A 24,684-nucleotide genomic window follows, 5' to 3' on the forward strand; every position below is an offset into this window, starting at 1 on the left:
CTCAATGATAGAGAGTTGAGAGAGTAAAGGAAATATAAGGGAAGAGACTTCTAGAGTCATTTCTGGAACACAGGTAGAGACATGCTACTGGTTCTACTACATCCATCCCTACCATCTCAAGCCATCTAGAGACCAAGAAAATGCTGCATGTTCACAGTGACATGGTGGCAGAAACTATACTTTTCTTCTACTAGTCAAATTCCAGAAATCATTAGTAGATCCCACTTTATTTAGTTAGGGCCATTCTGTTAGACTAGGATGCCTTAAATTGAGAGAGAAGAATAAGCATTATGCAAGATAATCTGTGACCCCTCTGAAATTATATGCAATATATTGTGTGTATATTCCTTTTATCTGTGAAGACGATCAATGGATTTTATCAATTTTTCAAAGATCTTGATGACATGAAAAGTTTTCATCGGACATGTTTCAAATTTAGAACAGATGTCATTAAAATGAAAATTTTGAAGGACGTCAAGAGTTTTTGTATAGATAGTTTTATTAATATTCCAGGTGGTGTTGGCTGTAAATTTTGTACCCTCATGACTCCTTTTTAATTATAAATGTTTTTAGAGGAATAAAAACCCTTCAAAAGAGTTTTGTGAGTACTCTCCCCTTCGTCATTCTTTAAAACCTGAACCATATGCAAAGTTATTCTTCCAAATAAAAAATAAATAAATAAAACTATTTGTATTATAGCCACTCTACAAACTCTTACATAGACCTTAGTTATCTTATGACTAAATGTATATTTTTAAAATGCATCTGTTTTTTAGATATTCTACTGATATTGGCCCCTGGTGTATGAATATTGATCTCTGTTGCCTCTAAGTTTTGTGTGGCATGTGTTTGTTGGTTGTCGCTCACAGTGATAAATAGAAAAACCAGTTCTGGCCTCGTCATCACTTTTCCTTATCTTAGCTGGAAACTCTGAAAATCATTCTGCCTCCTGAATGATATTCCTGCCCCTGCGGGTGTGGACATTGCCTTCCACCTCCATTTACATTCATGAACATATTTATTCTTTGGTATCCCAATAGCCTATTTTATTTTCACTGAGCTCTATTAAGAAAGATTCTTAATGAGCCTGTGTCTCTCCCAATTGATAACTAATTTTATTTTTTTTAATAAACTATACCAGTTATAAAGGAATACTTCAGATATTTGGGTAATTTCTTTGGTGGGGAGAGAGGGGAGGTTATCCTGGAGGAGTCCAAGAAGGCTTCCCCTGCCAGCCCACGTCCTCATTTGATGGTGAACATGTTCCCTACCTAGAAGATATCTGAAGCCTATTAGTTGTAGTCATTGTGCCAGACGTTTTTGTAATATTTTTTCTTCTCTGAGTGAATCTCTTTTCCAGAAGAAAAAGTTGAAATTTAATAAGATCAATGTAGAAGGCCAAACGTAGAGGCCAAAAGTTGCTCTTGAGTTATGGTGTTATTTCTCAGCCAGATGCTTGTCTCTTCTGTCCAGCTGCAAAATTTCTCCATACACAAAGGCCTCTTTAGTGCCAAAGGGGGATAAGCAAAAGGGATGAAAATATAGCTGCTGTTGCATGGATGACCCCACTCACTGACTCCTTCAGAGCGAGTTTTCCTTAGAATCCTCGGAGGAATGCTTTGCTTAACCACCTATCCCAACATTTAGGATTTACTTTTAAGATGGTCAGTTAATATTTCTTGAACATAAACTTTTGGCCAGAGTCACTGGAAATTTGAGTTTATTAAACTTTTACATACTTAACTATGGTCTACAGGGTATTTTAAACACAGCCATTTGGCTTCAGACCTACTTCCTTACCCCCCAAAACATACAGTGTGAAATGTATGCGAAGTCATTGGATAAGGTACTTTTCCAAGTCCTCGGTATCTTATTTCTTCTAGATAATAGAGAAAAAATATATACTATTCCCATGATTAAACACACTGTTTGAGTTATAACTTAGGTCCCTAAATACATATGGTAATTTACATAAATGAGTGAAAAATCTAGCCTGGGAAAAAGATAAAACATTATGGAATAGTTAAATGACATATGAGACACCATACTATGGATTTTAAATAACTTTTTGAAAACATTATATTAGTATTGTATATTCTGACTTGGCAAAGTTTTCCATGGTATATTTTTTGGGGGGAAATAAAATAAAATCAAATTATCATATAATACATACGGTAAGGTCTTTTATAGAAAAAAACTACTATAACTTATAGTTGCATTTCATATATACAGAAATATAATTTAATCCATTTGTTTTACAAAAAATAAGGTGAGTGAGTATATATCTGTTTTTGTAGTGAAAATGTCTTGAGAACATCCCTAGCTTAGTAGTTATATCGGGGGAACAGAATGACAGAGAAAGGAAAGAAACGCATTTTTATTTTATGTTTTATACAGATATACTTCTGTATTATTATATTTTTTAATCTTAAGAAGGTATTACTTTTATTATTTAAAACAGTCAGCTATGATATTTATTGAATTATTTTTGAATTGTGCCTTGTATAGCCTGCTATTTGGTGGTATTTTGCTTAGCGGTATTTATTGAAAAGTTCCAAACAATTTATTCAATTGAAATAAATGAAGTAATATTGGGATTGAGCTATATTCTTAGATTGCATAAAGCTTATTTTGATAAAATTCTCTTATTTTTCTCTTCCTCTTTCATAGGGACTAGGGTGACTCATTTTCCCTTCTACCTGCTGGTTAGGGTTCCTGGAGACTTTACTTCCCATCTGTCTTAATCTAGTCAGCTTGCCTTTTTACTACCAGAGATGTTTTTGTAAACTTGCCAAAGCCTGACTTGAATGTTGCTGCTATTACTCTGGACCATTGCTTAGAGGAAGTGATCTGGACATAACATTACTTCTTATTCCTTCTCCTGGCTACAAAATCTCTTTCACCAGCTTTCTCCCACGTTAATCTAAGATACCCTCAGAAATTTATTTGTTTCTCATGCAAGACAATCTTTCAACATTAGTCTAACTCCCACTTACTGGTTCCATACCTTACATTGGGAACTGAGGTTGAAATAGTATCAATATTCTTATATAATTTATTTTTTTAAAAAAGGAACATGCACTTGTGTATATACCTGGAGAAGTAGATGGCACATATTTTTCTAGGTACTCATGCAGTGATTTTTAAATACAATTTACCTACTGTGTGATCCTAAGCAAGTTCCTTCAATACTCCAAGTCTTAGCATTCCATACCTGTTAAAAGCAAGTATATAAAAGTACCCAATCCATAATACAGTTTTGAGGATTAAATGAATTATTATTATGCAAAGTACTTAGAATAGCATCTGGCACAGAAAAGCATAAAATAAATATAAACAATTTTGATTGTTTATAAAAATATGCAGGGCTGGCCGAGTGGCACTTTGGTTAAGAGTTGGCTTGGGACGCCAGCTCTGAGCAGCAGCGCCCCAGTTCTGATCCCACATGAGGGCCAGTGACGCTGTGCCCTCTACAGGTAAATGGTGAATAACAGCTCGACCTGGAGCTGGGCTGCCATGAGTCACCGGCGACAGTATAGGCTGCAGTGGGGCTGGCCGGCAGCTGGCATGAGCTTCTGTGGGCTGCCATGAGCCACCATGAGTGGCCATCCAGTGGCCAGTGACCTATCTGCCTCACCCAGGAAGAACGCAATGATAATATCAACATGGGCCAGTGTAGCGAGATCCTCCACAACTAGACTGAAGAACAAAAAACAAAAACAAACAAACAAAAAAAGCAACTTGCCTCTTCCCCTTCCCCAATTCCCCAATAAAATCTTTAAAGAAAAAAAATGAAAATCATGGTATTCCTCATTAATGAATATTTTAAAGGAATAATTAGTAATAATAAATATATGATACATATTGGTGTACCTTGATTTGATGGCCTGATGCAAATATCAGTCAATTCTTATAAAAGAGGTCTAACATTTTCTGGGAAAGACATTTTGATCAATAGTAGCAGCTTTGTGGTAAGTATTTGAATAATAAAATAATAATAATAATAGAAGAAGTAGCTCATTGTGATGCTTCCAAATGTACTATTTATGTTTTAAATTATTATTACCCTCAATAATTTAAAGAAGTGGGTAATATAATCCTGAATCATAGTAGAACATATATTTTTTTCATCACAGATTTGAAAATAGTCACCAGCAGAGGACAATATCAAGAGTATAGGTATTGCCAACCTGGTGAATGTGCAAGTTGCATTTGCCTTGGAAAAAAACAGTAATTTCCTTAATTTAATTACTATCTGGAAGCCAATTTATGAATAAGTAACCATGCAAAAAAGGGGGTGCACATTGCTGACCCACTAATGAGAGAGGAACGATAAGAAGGATGGAGCGGGGGAGGGGGAGAAAGAAGGAAGGAGCGAGAGAAACAGGAGGAATGAGGCAATGGAAGAAACTGGAGTATAAACAAAGGGCACTCAGGAAGTTTCCAGTTCAATGCATCTCCTTTGTGTATTCTACAAATTAGATTGTGAAGAACTCAGCTTCTCTCAGGAATTTATGGTGTTGGCCATTTACAATAAACTTTGAATTAATGTCATCAGATTATCAGATTAGGATTTTGCTTAGAGCTAGCCAAAATCAGCCAGCCTGAGGAAACTGGAGTTTTGATTGAAAAGTGGGACTGACAGGAAGTTTATGATGAAGCATCAGGCTGCAGTTCAAGGAGCAGGGGATGTGGGCATACAGTGGGTGAGGGGAGCTGGGCCAGCCAGGGGCCAGCCTGAGGGCAGTGGATGCCTGAGGGCTTATTAAGAGAGTTTACCAAGAGGTGAGAAGTTTCCCAAGACAAACAGCATACTTTGCACTTTGGCTAAGGTCCCTAGTGGCAGTGCACATTCTTGTTATCTGCTCTCGTTACATTTAATCACAGTGTTATTATTGGTGAGATTATAGGGACCACATTCTCTGAGAGGACAGCTAAAGGCTATGGGGTTTATACCTGCATATCTGTTCAGTTTTATGTCCCACTGGCTTTGCTTGTAAACAAAAATGTATTATATTTTAAACCTTTACTCCAAAAGGCTAATGTAATATTAATCATGTTTTTAGCAGACTTGAGATTTTAACCCTAAAGCCTCATCAGCATTCCATATGTAATGTCTCACACCAGCCTTGTGAAGTATAGACGAGATACATCAGAACTGTAACAGGCGTTTCCTTCCCACTATCGAGCGTTTCAGACTTCTTCTGAAGGTTATAAATTTGAAATATAATATGTTTCATGGTGTGGAGAATGCTGTGGTGAAAGGTCTGGCCAGATGAGAGTGCAAGTCTGTTTGCCATCAATGCCTTTTTCCTGAGAGACCTGAATTCCATTTCAATAACTTTTATCTCTGTCTTCAAGTTTTAACAACAACAACAAAAAAAGTTATTAGAATATAATAATGTGTTAGGATATCAAATTCAGTTTATGTTACCATGATTACTTTGTGTTAGATCCCGCCAAATTATAACTGTAAGCATTTATGAAGTTAAAAGTTCCATGAACCCGAAACAAGTGCTTTAGAAAGCAAGTAGAGAGACTATTATAAAATTCATTGTGATTACATTCAAGGTAAAGAAACTTGTGTGATTTTCCTAAGGCTGCTGTATTAAAGTACCACAATCTGGGTAGCTTTGGTCAACAGACATGCATTCTCTCACAGTGCTGGAGATTAAATTTTGGCATCAAGGTGTCAGTAGGCCGTGCTCCCTCTGAATGTGCTGTCCCAGGCCTTCTTGTTAGCTTTGGGTAGTTGGCAGCAATTTTTGGTGGGTCCTTAGTTTGTAAAGGCATCACTACATTTTCTGCCTCCATTGTCACATGATATCCTGCCTGTGAATCTGAGTCTTCACATGGCTGTCATCTCTGTGTGTGTGTGTCTGTCACTAAATTTCGTCTCCTCTTCTTACACTGATACCAGTCATACTGGATTAAGGAATCCCTATTCCAATATGACCCAATCTTAACTAGTTACTTCTGCAACGACCTATTTCCAAATATGTTTACATTCATAGGTATCAGGGGTTATGACTTGAGTATGACTTTTTAGGAGACATAATTCAACCCACAAAAAAAATCAACATAAGAATAAACAAGATGACAAACATACATTTAAACCATGATAAAGGAATAAATGTTCCAAATAAGAAAGTCACTCAAATGGAGTGTTAAAATATTCACATATCATATTATCCTCAAGTCTGTAAGTGAGAGTAGGAAAAGGCTCAAAAATATTTTCTGTTCTCCAGAATCTAGTTTCTTCTTGTATTTGAATTTGTATATATTCCATAGGCTTCAAATTGTTATGTTAAGTAAATCTATAAGCATCTATATTTTCTATGTAATTCAAGACTTCTGCTTTATTTAACTTTGAATATTCTACTCAATTATTTTCTTATTTAGTAGTGTTTTCTCAGTGCCAAGGACTGTGTGGGTTACTGAAAATGGACAAAAAAGAAGCATAGTTCCTTCTTAAAGTCTTGAGAGATGGATAAAACCAAATTACAATAGATTTTTATGTTATTTAGAAGTGTGTATTGTATTATGACAGGGTGTAGAAAGGATCCTAAGCTAGACTTTGGTCAGGAAAATCTCCCTAAAAGAGTGGACACCTATGCTGTCTCCAAATAGAAGACAGCCAAGCTAAGTGCTGGAAGAAGGGTGTTACCACAAGTGTCCAGACTGGGGAGAGAAAACATGACAATGAACCTAGTTCCTTGCACTGATGGTATAGTGTGGATAATTTACAAGAGATATTATTAGAGAGTGAAACAATGATTATATCACAAAGAAAACTTATAGAGTAGATGTCCATTATATAATGAACACTCAATAAATATTACCTAAAACACAGTATAGGAAATGAGCACAGGCTCTGGTGTCAGATAGTTTGGATTTAATCATATTATTCTATTACTTGAATAATATTTAACTTCTCTAAACCTCACTTGCTCATCTTTTATAATGGAGTTAATAATAATATATTAGAATCCTAGGGCTACTGTAACAAATTACAAATTGGGTGGCTTAACATAACAGAAATGTATTCTCCCACAGTTTTGATGGCCAAAAGTCAGAAATCAAGGGGTGAGCAGCACTGGTTCTTTCTGGAGGTTCTTGGGGTGGGTATGTACCATGACTTTCTCTTGGCATCTAGTGATGGGCAGCATGGTGTTCCTTGCCTTGGAGATATATCACTCCAATTTATGCCTCCATGGTCCCATGTCATTCTCCATGTGTGTCTCTTTGACAAAGTTCACTCTCCTTATAAGGATGCCAGTCACATTGAATTTAGGGTCCATTCTAATCTAGCATGACCTCCCCTAAACATGATTGCATCTACAAAGACCCTGTTTCAACATAAGACCACATTCGCAGGTACCAAGTGTACATGAATTTAGTAGAGACTATTCAAGTCAATACAATAGAACGTATTTCTTTGGGCTGGAGTAAGGATTGAAGGAGATAATTCATATGACTAACTTAGTAGCGTTAGCGCTCAATACATTTTAATTATCACTGTTTCTGCTTCTTTAAGATCATTTTTTTTTAAATTGGGGAATTGGGGGGGATGGGAACAGCGCTGGGGAATTGGGGGAAGGGGAACAGACAAGTTGCTGTCCTTTTTGTTCTTCAGTCTAGTTGTGGAGGACGTTGCTTCACTGGCCCAAGTTGGCACCATCATTGTGCTCTTCCCCGGCGAGTCAGATCAGTCGCCAACTTCTGGAAGGCCGTTCACAGTGGCTGCTGGTTGCTCATGGCGGCTGCTGGTCACTCACGCTGGCTGCTGGCTACACACGGTAGCCCATGGCAACTCACTGCCACAGGGGCTGCAGCCTATGCCGTCGCCGGCAACTCACGGCATCCTAGCTCCAGGTTGAGCTGTTGTTCAGCATCTTAGCTGTGGAGGGCAGTGTCACTGGCCTTCATATGTGGGATCCGACCTGGGGTCCTCTGGCATCCCAAGCCAGTTCTTAACCAACGCGCCACTAGGTCGGCCTGAGATCATTCTTTATTGGTTGACTTTGAAGCATAATTATGAGATCCATATGTGTATGAGCTTGATGTTAAATGGTACAAGTCAGGGTTTTATCTCAGAAAATATCTGCGTCTGCAAACTTTTCATTAGATTTTCTAATTTATCATCAATCATGGTGCTCTACACATTTTTTTCCTATGGAAAAATAAATAAATGAAAGGATTTTTTTTCTGGTAATTCTGGCATCATATTACAAATTTGTAAATAATTTAGTCATTTTTAGCAAGTATTGCAGTAGAATATACTGTTATTGTTTTAAATGGTCATTCAAAACTGAGTTATGAAAAATGTAGCATGACAAATCTATGTCTTAGTACAGGAAAAAGAAGTATAATATTTTAGGGAAGATTTCCAAGTTCAAATACAGAGTTTGGGGTTTGACTTGAGTAAGAAAGACCTCTATACTGAGTTATCTTTTTAAATTTATTTTTATTTTTTCCAGCTTTACTGATGTATAATTGATAAATTAAAAATTGTATATAGTTAAGGTATACAACGTGGAATTTAGATATAAGTGTACATTGTATAATGATTGCCACACTCAGTGAAGCTAATTACCATCTGTATCACCTCACATAGTTACCCTTTTTTATGTATGTAGTGAGAACACTTAAGATCTATTGTCCTAGCAAATTTCAAATAGAATATGCACTAATGTTAACTATAGTTACCATGCTATACGTTAGATCTCTAGAACTCATTCATGTTATAACTGATAGTTTATTCCTTTTGACCAACATCTCCCCATTTTCCCTACTCCTTAGCCCCTGGCAACTACCATTCTACTCTGTTTTTCTAAGTTTGACTTTTTTATATTCCACATATAAGTGAGATCACATAGTATCTGCCTCTCTGTGTGTGGCTTATTTCACTTAGCTTAGTATCCTCCAAATTCATACATACTGTCACAAACAGCAGGATTTCCTTCTTTTTTAAGATTGAATAATATTCCATTATGTATATATTTCTTTATCCATGCATCCATCAATAGACACTTAATTTTGATTCAGCTCTTAGACAGCATATCTTATGTAATTTTCTCAAGAATAGTATAATCTTTTACTGTTTGATTATCTAAGATGTCTTTTTGTTGCCTTTACACATAAAAAGAACTTTGGCTAGCCTATCAGTTATAATACTCTCCATGTCCTGTAAAGAAAAATAAACTGGCTTAAACAATCATGAAATTTACTGGTTCACATAACTGAAAATGGTTATAAGTAGAATAGATTAAATTTGTGTTCTAACAATATCATCAAGAAGCTAGTTATCTTCTCTTGCTTCTTTGTCTTCTGTGATGTCAGTTTTATGCCCAAAGCTTGGTTCTGTCATAGTTACAAAAAGGTGACTCCCAGGCATATATGCCTCCTTTATACACGAGGCTAGATCAGTGATGGTCATGTGCTCCAGACCACTCTAACCAATATCCGCTTTTGGAGGAATGCAGTGCATTGATTGGCTTATGCCTGGTTTTTACATAATTCTATTGGCTTGAGGCAATCATAGCTCACTGGGGATGTCTATGGTGGACCTAAATCATTTTATTCAAAAACTAATTTACCCTAGCGTTATAAAGATATTGTTAATTTTTTATATTGTAGAAAAATAATGATTGTCCCATTTTTATTCCTATATGGACACACACACACACACACACACACACACACACACACACACACACACACACACCATACAAATACTACCTCTCTCACACACACAGTTTTTCTATGTTGCTAGTAGTAAGATTTGTCTTTTAAAATTTTAATTATAACTTTTTCTTTACTAGATTGATCTAGGTCTGCATTTTCTTCCATCAATTTTACCAAGTATATGGTCAATTATTTAATTTGGCATTAGGCTTGAGAAAGTTTTCTTCTATCTTTGATATCTTTGATTTTTTTTTCTATTTGTTGTGATATTCAGGAACATTAATTATCTATGAATTATCTTTTCATTTTTAATTCTTTCTATTGATCAATTTCTCCTTCATGATTTTTTTTCTTTTTTCCTGGAACAAAATAAATCTATTTGATCTGCTCACTTACATCTTTTATTTATTTTTGGTTGTTGTTGGGAACCTTTTCTTTGATTACCATTTTGTATTCCATGTTTTTCTGCTTGTCCCAGTATTTTACTTTTGACTCCAGTTATCTGGCATGCAAAATGGTTGGTTGGCTATTAAACAGAGTAGGGGCAGGTTAGAGGGAAAATAATAAATTTAATTTTAGGAACGCAGATGGTATGCCTGTGAGCATTAAAAAACGTGGGACCTGGAGCACTATAGAGGTGTCTGTGCTGAAGATTTGGAGGTTATCAACTTTATGTAAGAATCAATTAGCTTTCTGAGTAGAATGAGAAAAGAAAAGCTTGAGTAGCACTTATGTTTAAAGATTGAAAACAAAATTATATATATGAGCAGAAAAAAACATAGGGGAAACAGTGTCATGGAAACCAAGGAGTAGTTTTATTACTTTAATACATATTTCTCAGGAATTGCTTTCTATACATTACTTCTACACTTAACAAAATATTAGCTAACATACTCTGAAGTGTTTGATCATTTTTTTCTATTCAAAATATTTTTCTAGTGCATATTTTAATAAACTTACCCTCAGAGCAATTTTATATTTACAGAATTATTGCAAAGGTATTATAGTACAAAGATTTCTTGTATAACCCACACCCAGTTTCTCATTATATTACTATGATAGATTTGTCACAATTAAATACAATCGATACATTATTACAAACTAAAATTTATGATTTACTCAGATTTCCTTAGGTTTTCCCTAATGCCTCTCCCTACCCCGCCTTTTTGGTTTTTCTTCCAGGATCCTATTCAGGATGCATTACTTTAAGAGTCATGCCTCCTTAGGCTATACTTGGTTGTGACAGTTTCTAGAATTTCCTTGTTTCTGATGATCTTGACAGTTTTGAGGTTTACTGGTCAATTTTTTCTGTAGTTTCTCTCTCAATTGGATTTGTCAGATGCTTTTCCTATGTTTTGACTGGAGTAATGCATTTTTTAGGAGGAAGACCACAAAGGTAAATTTCCATTCTCATCGTATAATATCAAAGTTGAACACTATCAAAATAACTGTTGATGCTAATCTTGATCACCTGGTTTGTGGAAGTGTTTGTCAGCTTTCTCCACTCTAAATTTACTATTTTTTTCTCTCTTTATCTTTAATATTGTGCTCTTAGGAAGGAAGTCACTATGCTTGGCCTACACTTAAGGGGTGGACAGATATGCTCTACCTCCTTAAGAATGGAATATGCGTATATAGATTTGGAGTTACTTGAAATTGTTCTGCATGGGTTAGTTGTCTATTCTCTCCACGTCACTTAAATCATTAATTTATGTCAGTATGTACTCATAAATATTTATTTTGTACTTTGGGTTATAATTTAATATGACTGTATTTATTTTGTTCAAATTGTTCCGACTTTGTCCATTGGGAACTATTTCAGTTGGCTTCTGTATACCTTTGATATATAATATCTTTATCATTGTTTTTTCAGCTTGTGGCACTACTTAATTTTTTACATTATAAGATGCTCCAGGCCCATCTTGCATACTTTCTGCCAAGTCCTAGAATCAGACATTTCTCCAAAGAGCCCTAGTTTCTTTTATTGGATAATGGTATTAGAACCCAAGATCTGGGTACTAGATATGCTCATTATATTGGAGTCATTGTGCGCTAGGTCCTGACAGCTGACAGAGCAAAAACATATATGTATTTAGATCACCCTTTATTCTTTTTTCATCAGCAGTTTGCAGTTTTCCATATATATGTATTGTACATATTTTGTTAGTTTTATACCTAAGTATTTCATCTTTGGATACTATGATAAGCGGTATTTTTAAAATTTCAATTTCTAATTTTTTATTTCTCGTAAAAAGGAAAGCAGTCGACTTTAAAAAAAATGTTTTAAAGTATATTTTACTAGTGATATTGCAATGTAATTTGCCATAACATTGTGTAAATATAATGTGCACAACATGGTTATTTGATATACTTATATATTGCAATATGATGAGCACTGTATAGCTGGCTAACACCCTCACCACCTCATGATTACCATTTTTGTGTGTATGTGAGGTGAGAACATTTAAGATCTACTCTCTTAGCAATTTTTATGTACACAATAAAGTAATGTTTATTATAATCACTATGCTGTGCACTAGAACCCCATTTCTTATTCATCTTCTAACTGGCTTTTATGTATTACATCCTGAAAGCTTGCTATAGTTGCTTTATTACATTTTTTTAACTCTTAGGGATTTTTCTATATAGACAACCCTATCATCTATGAGTAGAGATAGTTTCATTTATTCTTTTCCAAAACTTATTCTGTGTCTTCTGTGTCAATTAATATGACCATGTGTGTTTCCTTCTTTAGTCTGTTGATATGGTGTATTACAATGATTGGGTTTTCAAATGTTGAACCAGCCTTGCACATATAGAATAAATACTTCTTAGGTATAGTGCATAAATGTTTTTATACACTGTTGAATTTGATATGTTAGTATTTTATTGAGGTGTTTTTGTGTCTGTGTTTATGAGAGATACAGGTCTGTAATTTTCTTTTCTTGTATTTAGTTTTGGCATTAGAGTAATATTGACTTCATTGAATGAGTTAGGTAATGTTCCTCTGCTTTTATTTTTTGGAAAAGATTGCAGAGAATTGATACCATTTCTTCCTTAAGTGTTTGGTAGAAATCACCTGTGATACCATTTGGGTCTGGTGATTTCTTTTGGGAAAGGTTATTAATTATTAATTCAATTCATTTATAGATATATGGCTATTCATGTTATCTATTTCTTTTCCTTGTGTGTGTTTAGATTGTTCTTAATCCTTCAAAAACTATAAAATATACTTGATAATATATAAAAATGCCTTCAGAGATTCCCACAAAAAGCAGATTTATAGATCTAAAAAATGAAGTGAAGCAGGGAATGTTTTTTTAAAAAAACAAAAACCAAAACAGTGAAAATGTGAAGTTATTACTGAAATTTTAATCTGTTTAATAAGAATAGGCTATCTTCTTTCCATTACTTAAATGCACTGTATTTTTGTTTATTTGTATGCTATGTGTCTGTGTGTATTCGCTATTTGCTATTCTGAAGGTAACAAAAATGATTTGTTTTGACATTTAAATGTTGTATTATGTTTTATTTTAAATGCTAACATATGATCTTCCTGGAGAATATTTACTTAATCATTTAATATCATTTTGTTATAATAATTTGAGTGTTCTGTGACACATTCAATTTACATTTAACATTTATTTGAAATAGTTTCTCCATGTTTTATGAATATTCTCATTAAGAAACAGGTATTCAGAGTACTGTGTTATTATTAGTGTATCTTGCTTAAAGTAAAACGTACTATAGCATAGTTTGCGATTTACTTGGAAGTAATAATGGGGTTTGTGGACAATAATTATGTCTTGGATTTTATTTTGAAATTTTTTTTAAATTAAAGTTTATTGGGTGACAATTGTTAATAAAGTTACATCCATCAAAAATGTATAGTCTTTTTTGGTCTCAACTAACATGAGATATAATGAGGGAAATGTTTACAAAAATGGTAGCATAACAATCATAATTTTACTTAAGCAATGACATATTTAGGCACTTTAGACAATGACGTCATGAAGCTGTAGAGTGACAAAAAAATGTCATTTTCCATGATAATGTCTTTCACAGTAACTTGTTTATTACAAGTACTTGAATAGATGCTAATTATCAATATTGTCATAACATTCTATCACATTTACAAAACCATTGGTCATTTTTCTGAAGCATTCAACAAACACAGTATCCATTCTCTTTAGAATTGGCTGTTTGGCTTTCTGTTTGCTTACTAGACTATCTGAAACATGACTTCAGGGGCTATATTTTGTTTGTTTTTTCATTTTTTCTTTTTGTTTTATCCCACGCAACACTTAGTCCAGTTTCCCACAGGAAGTCAGAATTAAATAGAATTTTTGAGAAGATGGGTGAATCAAAAGATGAATGAATGCTTACAGCTACATGTCACTTGGTGGGAATTGTTGCTAGGTAAAACAATATCTCATTGCAATGGTAATTTCAATCACCTTTTCCTTACCTTTTCTGGTCAAGTGTATTAGTTTGCTATTGGCTTCTTCCTTCTCCCTTTAGGAGCTTTACATGAAGATCTCACTGACTCTAACACATATGTCGATTACCTAATCAGCAGGACAGCTAGCTCATCATATTCACAGGTTCCACCCAACCTCTAGGGCAAGTACTTATGCAAGTATACACCAGAGAGTGGGAATCTTGGGGGTCATCCTAGAATTCTTCATACCACAAAGCAAAGGTATTCCTACTCGGACCCATTTTCTACCATTATCTTGTCGCTTCCAACTTCATGTAAGTGAAGTGTCCATCCCTTAACTATTTGGGCAAGTATAGTTTACCTTGGGAATATTCTGATTAATCCTTTGACTTGTTTTATCTTTGATTACCTTCAGTCTCACTTCATTTACCTTTATCTAGACTTTCTTGCAAGGCACCTGCATTTCTTTTCCTTCTTTTTTAGAGTCTCTTCCCTTCGTAAAAGTTATTTGAACTCTTCCCTTACAAAGGTTTAACCTTTTTTATTTCCAACTCTTGATATGAAATTTTTATGTAGTGCCAGGCCTTGGCTATAAATTATCCAGACATCAAAACTGTCTTGCCAAATCAGACGTTGACATACTATTTTTTTATTGTCCTAAAGGAAACGTTAGGCACCTATTAATTCCATATTTTTTTTCAAAGTCTGTGTATATCCGTAGCGGATATACAGTTTTCTTATGTGCTCGTCAATGACTTAAGCACAGCATCTTGATCAAAATTTGAAAATGAGAAGAATGGAAGACTGGCAGCTATGTAATATTTGCCTTCATTCTTAGCACCATGTATGGCTTTTATATAAAACTCTGGCATACACGTAGTTTTTCCTCTTTTCTGGAAAATGTGAATATTGTAGACTTAATTCATAAATCACATGCTTTCTTGGAGAAAATCAGACACTGAGTAGAGAAACAAATTGTTTTCCAAATTTTTCAGTCCTTTGTACTTAAGCATTGTATTAGTTTGCTCAGGTTGCCATAACACATACCAGAGATTGGATGGCTTAAACAACAAATTTATTTTCCCACAATTCTGGCAGCTAGCTGTCCAAGATCAAGGTGCCGGCCGGGCTGGTTTTTCCTGAACCTTTCTCCTTGACTGCAGATGGATTTCTCCCCTTGTCTTCACATGCTATTTCCTCTTAGTGTATCTCTGTCCTAACCTCTTCTTTTAAGGACACTAGTCATATTGGTTTAGGACCTACCCTAATGACCTCATTTAACTAAATTGTCTCTTTAAATGTTCTGTCTCCAAATAGGAACACATACCAAAGCACTTGAAGTTAGAAATTAATTATATGAAATTGGGGGGAGGGAACATAATTCAGCCCATACAGTCATGATATGATCTAAAACACTGTGCATGGTGTCTAAGGAGAAGGGAGGAATGCAGAATGCAATGAAAGAAAAATAATTACTGATTTGATCAGATGCTACCACAAGACTGACATTCTATAGCTACCATGGAAGTAAATGTAGCAGTGTGATTGTGGGTGATAATTTGCTTCTTAAATTGTGTAATAGACTATTCAGAGAAATGTGATGAATAATTTCTTGAATTGAAAGAAAAGAACTCAGAGAAACCTTTTCCCAGCACTTGGATTCCATAAGAATTTTGAATGTCAAAGCATACCCTGCTAGTCAGAAGCCAGGTCCAATGGGAATCTTTTGGTTTTATACATGTATTACTTTCAGAATAAGGCTAGCAACTCACCTGTTATACAGTTTTATCTTGACATGCATTTTTAATGAATTGGGTTTGTCAGTTTATGTGCACCCATAAAACCTAATGGTTTAACCTCTCTATAACCATCTTTGCCACTTCTTATTTTAGGTAATAACATTTTATTATAAAATTAGAATTTTTATGACTTAGACCTCTAGCTTTTAAGATAAGAAAACAGACATTTGGAGGCAGAAATGAAAACAAAGTAAACTCTCTACTTAAAGTAGAAAAAAAAGTTTTCTGAAGAAATTCCTGGACATACTTCTCTAGTATTTCAGAACCATTTCTTTTTTGTTCATCTAACTACACTATTAACCAAATTAGTTAGATTACTATTAAAAAAAAAAGAAAAGACAGTTTTATTGGCTATTTGCCTTAAACGAAGAGACATCTTTCTACGCCAATGCAACAACAGAAACTAAAATCTAAATAGAAAGATGCTGTCTTCTCTCACCATCACCACCTTTGCCCATAATTAAGAATTTGATCAGGGGTAAGAACAACTTGATTATGGTCCATGTTATCACACTCTCCTCGACTTCTCTCTTTCTTCCATGTGTTGAATGACTTAGTGATTTATTTTCTCCACATATGCAATGTTTGGCTCCTTTCTGGTGTGCGAGAGATCTTAGTTCTTGGAGCTCTTCTTCCTGCTACATCAGATAATTTTGATTATAACTTAAATTATACTTCCCCTGACTAATTTCTCTTTAGTTTCCTTTTTCACAATAAACTACCAATAGGCAAATTTTAATGTTTTGCAATTCAAGATGTGCTTTTTTATACTTAATCTAGGAACTAAATGAGCTAGAAATGTAAAAACAATAAATTGGACCACTTGGTTCTTCTTCAAATAAGGAAAACAAACTACTTGTGTGCTTAGGTGTTGCTTCTGGAGGAAATTTCCAGAGCTTTAAGCAATCAATACTGACTCTTAGAATGATTTGAGTCTCGCTGGTCCTGTGATGCCAAGTTTCCAACTTGCTAGGGCTGGAGAAGTTTGGGTTGGGGTGATTGGGTGCCATCTTTATTCTTAGAGGTACGTGGTAGGGACCTTGTTATTGCTACACACAGGGTTATTTTAGTGTGAATTTGAGCACATCAGAATAGTTTAGGTTAGAATTGCAAATAAATACATATATATGAATCCTTGTTACCTTCAAGTCTCAATTCTCCTCCATGATATAAAATACCATTCTTCTTTAAGAATTGTAAATTTATCCCAAACTACCAGATCTAGACGCTGAACAACAAATGGTCCATATTTACTATAAGAAATAGGGTTAAAATTTATTCTCCAATGACAAATCTCAACCAGGAACAGACTTCAGCCAGGCAGCTAGCAGGGCTCGCCGGGTGAACTGCACAGGCCATGATGGGTGCAGAGCTCAGAGCCGGAAAGCAAACAGCTGCTGTAGCCTGATTTGAGTTAAAATAGTGTGAGTGTTTAGTCTGGCGCACGGCTTCAGGGGAGATTGGCAGCTGGGTCAAACAAAGTCCTTCCATTGGCTCTCTTCCCAGGCAGCTTCTGCTAGTATTTAGGTACTAGTGCAGTGTAGGGCCCTTTTCTCAGGCAAAACCTAACATCTGACCGCACCCTCTTTGCTTTTTCAAAAACAAAAACAAAAGAAAAACCCCAAAAAAACCCTTCTTTTTCCTTCTTTCGTTATGTTAAATTCTCCAATAGACAACCTCGCCCACTAATTGTGTATTAGCAGTGTATTTTATCTTGAGAGCTGACGCACTGGGCTCTCAACGTGGTGTGGAAAGCTGCCTGTTACAGTGCTGGATTCATAAAAGGGCCTTTATGGTTTGTGAAAGAATATCTGTGTGCTTAGGCAGGAAACTTTTTGATCTGCAGAAAAGCCAGAAGACATCTAGGTAAGGCTACCTATCAAATCTACTTTTTTGGGAAAAAGTTGGGCAGTGAGAATGATTCTTCATAATCGACGTGAGTTTGGAGTGTGCATGTTCACGTTGGTAGAAGTTTAAAAGGTACTGACTATTGTTTGCTTATTTTTTATTTGTTTGTTTAAATCTTAAAAGAATCCTGTAGTCTGCATTTTTACGATTTTTGTTTTCTGCTCTTGGACAAATTAGAGTGGATATAGAGTTTTATTATATAGCAAAATCTTTGTAAACTGTCACAGAAAGAAAGTGTATTTAGAAGGGAAATTGACAAGTTTTAAAGAGTAATTGTACAATCATTTGAGGACAGAGGAACACTGCATTAGACTAACAAGGGTTTAATTACCAAAAAAAAGTTTAATGTTGCTTTGGAAGGAATATTAAGTAAGTTGTCTTTGTCTCTTACTTTTTAATTTTAGTCACTGATTTAGCCTGTTGGGTCACATTTTTTGTTAGTGCTGAAGGCTGCCATGAATCCCTAATGAGGCCCCTTTGCACATGATTTTGGCACTTGGCCAAAATCAACTTCCCAGCGGCAAGCTTTCTCTAAAGAACCTGGAGCATTTTTTTTTTTTTCTGATTAGAAATCATGTCTGAAAACTGCCACAACCAGTTGTGTAGGCATGTCAAAATGACTTTATACAGTAAATATGAAACAAGCATTTAAAAAAATTTTCCTCATATCGTAGATTTTATCATTATGAATTCCTGCTTGTGGTCACTTAAAATACGTCAGAACAAGAACAATCTTAAAGAAGAAGATTTGCTGATTTTTTGTTTTTCTTAGCAGAACAGAGTAGGGATGGTCATCTCATTAAGACATGTACAGTACGAAAGGGTTATTCAAAACACTTCAGGATAAATAACAGATGAATTCTTAAAACTGTTAATCTCTGTAAGTAATACTCAGTGAACAGTAAGTAATGAAGTTTTATAGAAGTTTTGTTATGAGCACAATTAAATTTAACATTTTTTAATTGAGATTTTTATATATTTTAAATATCATGGTGTTTGGGATTCTAAAAATGTTAACATTTATTATGTAATTATAATAATTTACTAACACCTTGATATTATTTCTAACAAATGTTTTAATAGAAATGTTTGGCATATAAACATGACTAATAACTTTAAATAATTGTATTTAATTGTTGTTTTGCAATAAAAGATAATTTTTCATGAAAGAAATTCTGAAGCTCAAAGGCCTTATACGCAGTTTTTAGAGATGTTAATTTTACTCTAACTGTATTTTGTCATGTAAGCCGATACGTTATTTTATACTCCAGTATTTTAAGAGTTAAATTCACAAGTTGCTATGAAATACTATAGTAATCAGATATTAACAACCTCAGATTTTATATAGCCATTTTCAGCAGTATCTTTACACATTAAAAATAGATACATTGCATAAGAGCAGAAAAGAAGGATCTCAGTTGCTGTGTTTTATTTTTTTTAAGAAATCTTATTATCACTATTCTAAATACTATTTTGCCTTATATTTTAATCTACAGTAATAGAGACTGAAACTGTATTTTTTTACTTTAAAATAAGCATATTTCTCTTTAAAATGTTGAGAATATGACTTATTCTCTTTTAAAGAAACCTGATTTAGAGCTGTCTTAATAGGTATGTTTTTCATATATTTATCACTATACTTATTTTCCCTTTATTATTACAGTGTGAAATGTTGCTAATTTGGAGAAAAAGTGAAAATGAACTTTAAGTAAATTTTAGCATTACAAAATGCATTTTGATTTCCTTCAGATGGATTTGTATATATAAAATATATATGTCTTTTTTGTATATATGAAATATTTTTCAGTTTTGCTGTGGACTGAATTATGTGGACGTATATAACTTGCTATTAGTTGTATGGAGACATGGAGTGTTTGAAATTATCCTATCAGTCAACTTTAAAATACATAGATGTTATAAATTGGGAAAGAGCAAATACATATCTGCTTTTACCAAAATGTAACTGGATGAGTTCTATACATCCATGTGAGTTTACTGTTGAATTCTCATTTAATGTAATCTTTGGTATTTTAAAACAAGAGTTAATATGTAAGGTAGATCGTTCATGATTTGTGTAAAAACGGAACATTTTATCATTTGCTGTTATCAAACAGGTGCAGGAAAAAATAAGATAGCTTATGTTATTCAGCATGGTTCTTGCTTAAAAAGCTATTTTATTTTTGAATTCTGGTTTTATTTTAATCTTAGCTTCCATACACATAATGGCATCTTCTGTTTTCATTTTTTGATTATTTTTAGTCAATTATTTTACTTATTTGAAATTGGCAGAATACTTCTCTAAAATACACTGAAAGATGTTTCTACTGAAAAATTTAGGTTTCTTTTGCTTTTCTTGTAAATTACAGGCCTTAGCAAAGTAAATGCCATAAAACAGAACTTTTGGAGCATACAGATATGTTAGTTTGTGACTTCAGAAGAAACTTAATTGTTCACGATTACTGACAAATATTTTTGAGTTCAGGTAGAAACAAGTAAGTATTGAAAAGTTACTTGACACTCTTTACTGGAAAAGCTAAGAGATTTACTTTCTTTTTTTATACCTAAGAATTACAATTGAGTATTTCAATAGTATAGACTTTTTGGAAGAATTATTAGCTAATTTACCTTGGGACCATAAATGCAAAACATTGATTATATTTTCTTCATTTAGTTGACATTTTTAAAACAACATTCTGAGTACAATTACTTTAAAAAGAAAAATATTTCAAAGTGTTTGTTAAAATTATTCTATTTGCAAAGAACAGCTTGATGAATTTGCTTCATTCATCATTTTTCCCATCCTTTTGTAAACATTAAAACCTATTCCACTTTACAGTGTGGAAACTTCACTCTTCAGAAAAAGTGAAATTCATTTGTATTTGTCAATTTAGATTATGGGCCTTTACCATTTTAAGTGTGACAGAGTTTTTGTTTGTTTCAGTTATGCAACAGGCACATAAAGTGCTTTTTCCCCCTAATTAAAAGAGATATTAAATAATTAAGTATCAACTTTAATTCTGTATTGAAAAGAAAGCTTTATAACTACAGTATTTTATCCAAAGTTTTTAAAATGTAAGAAATGTTTACAACAGGGCATTTTTGATCATCGTTCCATCATTTAAATGAAATGCATTGTTTTAAATGGTCTAAATTCCAGCAGTAAGATAAATGTATGGCTGCATTAGACTGAACATAATTATTAAATTTTGGCACAACTTCAGTGACCTCTGCCGTAAAAGATTAGCATATGTGGGATGATCGTGGATTTGCAGTAACAGAAGTAGATAAGTGAAGCATGTGAGACACCAACCTTTGTTGTTTTGGAGAAAGTATATGCTAAAATAAAAGGAGACACTTTTCATGTAAACTGCTGATAATATTTTGTTGTTTCATTAATACAGCAAATCTTGAACCTTAAAAAAAATTAATTATAATCTGTAGTGCATTTGTTAGACTTTTACCATAGAATTAACTGCAGTATTCTATTCTTTTATGAGATGAACAACTGTCATATTTCCAAGCACTCAACATGTAACTATGTTAACCAAGTAATTTTTTAAATGTTGTGCTTTGATTTAAATATAATTAATATTGAAGAAAAAAACGTTCTCTGATTATAAGCCTTTTTCATATAAAAGAATATTTGATTTTCACTTTGCAATTCTTTTACTTAATATTAGTTTAATTTTTAAATTGTCATAAAGCAAATTTTGCTATTTGATATCATTCTTAAGCCTGGTAGGGCTTATTTTATAAGCAACCTGACCTAATATATATTTAAACAATGGTGATTTATGTCTAGCTGTATATTCTCTCAAAGTCAAGATCAGCATAGGGCCCTCTTTTGGGAGGCCCTTTAAAAACAAACCCGTGAGGTTCCTCTTATTTATGTGCTCAGGTATTTTCAGGCAGACCTGAGGATCTGCCTACCTCCTGAGACGACTGTCTTGTGAGCGAAGATGGAAAGTGGAGTAGCAGGCCCTATGTTTATAACTTTTCCACATTACTCCGAATAAACAAAAATTTTGATTTTCATATTGAAAGCTAGTCTATGCGTGACTCAGGATAAATGATGACATCAAATTTGATGCTATGGATAATTTAAAGCACTGAATATTCAGCATAAGTTAGTGGTCATTCACATGCTTGTGTGGTGACTATACCTATTTGATTATTATTGGTTTTAAAGATTTCCTAGTTTGTAGACAATCTAGACTACCATCATTTGCTTAAAAAATGATTAATATTTACTAATTTTATAACCGCCTCCACTTTGCTATTATTGAAATGTTATATGATCGCTCTCTTTAAAAATACCATGAGATTAAGCAGTGCCTTAGTTTCCATTTCTCCCATTAACATATAGAGGTTAACATGGGTAGTGTGGGACAAGGGGCCTGTAAATATGTCAGGTTTGTTTTTTTTTCTCCTCTGTGATGATCACCTACTTTACTATTCGCAGAGATTTTTTTGAAAGAAGTGATTGTATTTTTTGAATGTTTATATAAATGTGAGGATATGCATGGGCTTTCTGTGGACTTCCGTTAAAAACTAAAGTAGAAAATGAGATTGAGATTAATGACTTGGTGCATTTTTATAGCAACTAATGACAACTTGCTATTCATACATAAACAACAGTGTGGAAAGATAGTGGGCTCTGAGAGCAGCCTTCATTTACTCTTCACTTAAAGAACTGCTTAGAAAATGGTGGCAAAGGGGAGGTTTGGGGCCAATCGGTAGGATCGATGGTGTGTGAGGTCCACGCCATCGTTTCGCATGTTTAACTCTAGTCTTGCTTCAGAGCCTCCTATCTAATCTCAGGAATTGTTATAGAGAGAAGGGTTGCAGCAGAATACACTCATTCTTGTTCACTGGAGGGCCTGTGATTGGAGTTTCTTTGGCAGGGGCAGTGTTCTTCCCTGTTTAGTGATTTTTTTTTTTTAAAATCTCAGTTTGGGTAGGTCAGCTCAATCAGGTGGCTAAATCAGTTTACTAACCAAGCTAACTCAGCCTTAGCAAGGATAATTAGTTTTCGTTCTTCCCTAAACCTGGGCACTTTCCTGAAGAATGCAGACAGTTGGGCAGGAAAGGTTGAGTTGCTAAAACTGTACAACATGTGCATTCTACTTGTGAGTTAATAAACTGTATTTTGGGTTGAAAATAGTATAAATTAATATATATTGTGCTTGCCAAATATTTAAACAATGAAAGAAACAATTGTCCTGAAATTAAACTTGTGGGATTAACTTTATTATAATTCTGTTTGAGATGTTATCTGCAAACTACTTTTTAAAAGCATTCCTTTTAACATTTTTGTATTACGTCCTTCACGAGGCATAATGACTTAGATGTGAATTTTCTGCTAGTGGAGCAATTTTTGAAAATTATATGTATATTGCCATGGCTTGTTCTGTGGTATTCTAACCTGGTCACATGTTCTTTCCTCTCCATTTCTAGGGCCCCATTCATAAATATTCTCTGGAGAGATGTGTGTGTGTGTGTGTGTGTGTGTGTGTGTGTATGTGTGTGTGTGTGTGTGTAAACCCAATTTTAGATACATTCAGGTAGCTCTGCATTAGAAAATGTTGGTGCACCGAAAAGTCCTACTCAGGTGTTATTTAGCTATTTCTAAAACTTTGGTTGTTAGGAGATGAATCAACAAGGATATAGAAACAGAGATTTGTAATTTTGGCAAATGAAACAGAGCAATAATCAGTTCAGAATATTTATAGAATGATAACATTTTTCTACTGACATTCTGATGCCAACAAATTTAATTTGGAAACTGCAATTTGTTACTAGAAGGCAGTAATTGACTTTGGTAGTCAGTAGTTCAAAATGCCTTATGTAAGACAAAGAGCTGATTTATTGAATGAATAAGTCTTAGACAATATGTAGGCTATTAGACTACCTCATATTTGGAATTTGTTTTAATATTCAATACCCAAATTATTAAATATGAATATAATAGTATTTGCATATTTTCCACTTCCAGAATTAGCCATATCTACCTATGAAATTTTTTTCTCTTCTTTTATAAATATAATTATAAATAAATAACTTATGTGTAATCAGATATCTTACAGTTTCCATTTTCATCTTAAAACCTACTCAAGATTGAACTTGCAGTAGCTAAATTACATAAAAGTCTGGATTAATAGTGAGATGAGATTATATAACCCAAAATGAAATTTTATATAAAGCACAGGTGTTTACTAGCATTTGTGTGGTCAGATATACAAATTGCGTTGCAGATAGAACGTCTCCTTTCTCATTTGAGAAAAGTGCAATTAAAAATAATTTACAGATGTGCAAATGAACAGCTGCTTTCTTCTAACTAAATTTTGTAGAAATGAGCTAAATTATAATGGGTTTAAAAGTCACTACTATTTAATGGTTTTTAAATTGGATTGGAAGCATCACTGCTAAGTTTACTAGATGAAGAGAATTAATACTTATGAGTACCTGGTACAAGTTCTATTTAGGTGGCAGCAAAACCATTAAGGTATTTGAAATTGCAACCAGACCAAAAGTTATAGCAGGTTTGTGAAAGTTGGTTACTAAGTGTGTAGATCCACTCTACGCCTTCATGTAATTTATATTATATACTTCCTTACAGCATACAAAATGATTCAGTTATAGCTGGAAAAAGTGTGTTTATGTGTATGTACATATTCACAAAATGTGGTGTGTGTGTGTGTGATCTTCATGTTTTCTTTGCCTAATTATAAGGAAAATATCAAAAGTAAGATGGAGGTACATTGGTAAAAATAGGGAATATTACTGAACTGTTTTTGTGTATTGGTTTATAAGAAATGACCACGAACCTACATTTCTCAAAACTCTGCT

General features: G+C 33.9%; 1 long non-coding RNA gene across 2 annotated transcripts in view; it reads left to right on the plus strand.

The window, feature by feature from the left end:
* The window catches only part of LOC109391718 (uncharacterized), a 431,571-nt gene that overhangs the window by 209,188 nt on the left and 197,699 nt on the right, over nucleotides 1-24,684 (plus strand). The window lies entirely within an intron of this gene.

The sequence above is a fragment of the Hipposideros armiger genome, unplaced genomic scaffold, assembly GCF_001890085.2.
Source record: "Hipposideros armiger isolate ML-2016 unplaced genomic scaffold, ASM189008v1 scaffold_300, whole genome shotgun sequence".
Classification (NCBI taxonomy): domain Eukaryota; kingdom Metazoa; phylum Chordata; class Mammalia; order Chiroptera; family Hipposideridae; genus Hipposideros; species Hipposideros armiger.